Source organism: Echinops telfairi, unplaced genomic scaffold, assembly GCF_000313985.2.
Source record: "Echinops telfairi isolate 266 unplaced genomic scaffold, ASM31398v2 ScPeMD7_443;HRSCAF=831, whole genome shotgun sequence".
NCBI classification, from domain to species: domain Eukaryota; kingdom Metazoa; phylum Chordata; class Mammalia; order Afrosoricida; family Tenrecidae; genus Echinops; species Echinops telfairi.
Genome location: NW_022104341.1, coordinates 74,850,711 through 74,852,841, shown reverse-complemented (window position 1 = coordinate 74,852,841; position 2,131 = coordinate 74,850,711).

Genomic DNA, 2,131 nt, shown 5'->3' with positions numbered 1-2,131 from the left:
ATAATCTCTACTTATTATCGCTGTACAATTGCGCCTACCAAACCTGTGATGTTTTGTGGGGTTCCCTCTTATCCTTAACCCCACAGTATGTGAGAAAGTTCTACATAGCCTGCTCTACAGTCACCCCACCCCCATGTTCTCACTTCATCTTCTACCACTTCCCACGCTGCTCATCCGCTTCAGCTCCAGGAGACTCTTGCTGCTTGCTCAGCTCTCCTTGAGGCCGGCTCGCCTCCTTCAGGTCTCTGCTCAAACGTTGCTTTTGATGAAAGGCTTTCCTGCCTACGGTATAGTAATGATTTGCACTACCTCGGAACTCCATTACCTAGCAAGCCTTACCACCATCGCTGTATCTTCCCATACTTCTTTCTTGTCCTCCTTACTCTGCTTTTGCACATCTCTATTTCTCATGCGAGATATTTAGTTTATTATCTGCTTCCTCCTACTAGAATAAAATGTAAGTGGATTCCTAGAAGTCAGAAACTTATAGAAGATAACTTATAGAATAAACAAATATTTATTGGGTGAGAATGAAATGGCTACCTGGGGAAAATGAATTGTGGTTGCAGGGGGAAGCGTCTCATATATTTAAAACTTAGTGAGAGGAGGGGGAGGGAGAAAAACATGAGGAGCTGATACCAAAGGCTCAAATAGAAAGAAAATGTTTTGAAAACGATGATGACAACATATGGACAAATGTGCTTGACACAATGGATGGATGGATGGTGATAAGCGCTGTATGAGCCCCAGTAAAATGATTTTAAAACAACAACAACAACAGCAACAAAATCCCAATCCAAACTCCGTAGGTAGTTTTTACATGCTCTTTCATGATCGGGCTCGCAGAGACCCTGTGTACAACAGAATGAAACACTGCCCAGCCCTGCACCTTCCTCACATCGGTTGTTATGCTTAACCCCATTGGTGATGCCACTGTGTCAACAATGAAGGTCATCTTCGTTTTCCCTGTCTACCAAGCATGATGTCCTTTTCCAGGGTCTGGTCTCCCTGATAACATGTCCAAAGATTTGCATCTTTGCTTCTAAGGAGCATTCGGGTTGTACTTCTTTCAAGACAGACTCCTTTGAACCTTGACCAAGAGGGAGTCCTTGATCTTCACCACGTGCTCCAAGTCCTCTTTGATTTCAGCAAACAAGGCCGTAATGTCATAGCTGTATATCACAAGTTGTTGGTGACCCTTTCTCCAATCCTGATGCCACATTCTTTTTCATGTAGTCCAGCTTCTTCGCAGAGATTGAAGCAGTATGGTGAAACCATACAGGTCTGGCACAACTCTCCTGTTCCTGACACCAAAACTCCAAACTCACTGCTATTCAGTCAATGCTGACTCAAAGCAACCCCGGGGCTTTCGGAGACTGGAACTGTTTACAGGAGTAGAAAACCCAGCCTTTCTTCCACGGGGCAGCTGGTAGTGTCGAGTTGCACACCATTTTAGCTCATAGCCCAATATGTAACCACTACACCACCAGGGCTCCTTGTCCTGTTTTTAAACCAGGCATCATTTCCTTACTGTCTCAATGACAGTCTGTCTGCAGGTTCTGCAGGAACTCAATGAAATATTCTAGAATTCTAATTCTTTTCACGTTATCTATAGTTTGTTATGATTCACATAGTTGAATGCCTTTGCATAGTCAATAAAACGTAAGCAAACATTTTTCTGGTCTCCTGCTCTCTGCCACAATCCACCTAACATCAGCAGTGATACCTCTTGTGCCATGTCTTCTGAACCTGGCTTGAATTTCCGGCAGCTCCCTGTTGATAGGCTGTTGCAACCATTTAAAAGTCATCTTCAGTAACACTTTACTTGCATGTGGTCTTAATGACTTGATAATGTCTACGCCCCATTGGGTCACATTTCTTTGGAATGGGTGCAAACATGGAATTCTCTCAGTGAGTCAGCCAGGTAGCTATCTTCTGGATTTCTTGGCATAGACTAGTGAGTGCTCACAGTGCTTCATCAGCTTGTTGAACTATCTAATTGGTATCGGCCGTCCCTGGAGCCTTGGTTTTTGTTTTTTTAAATAATGCCTTCAGTGTCGTTAGGAACTGCTTCCTTTAGTTGCAACAGTTCTTTTTTTTTAATCATTTTATTGGGGTTCATACAATTCAT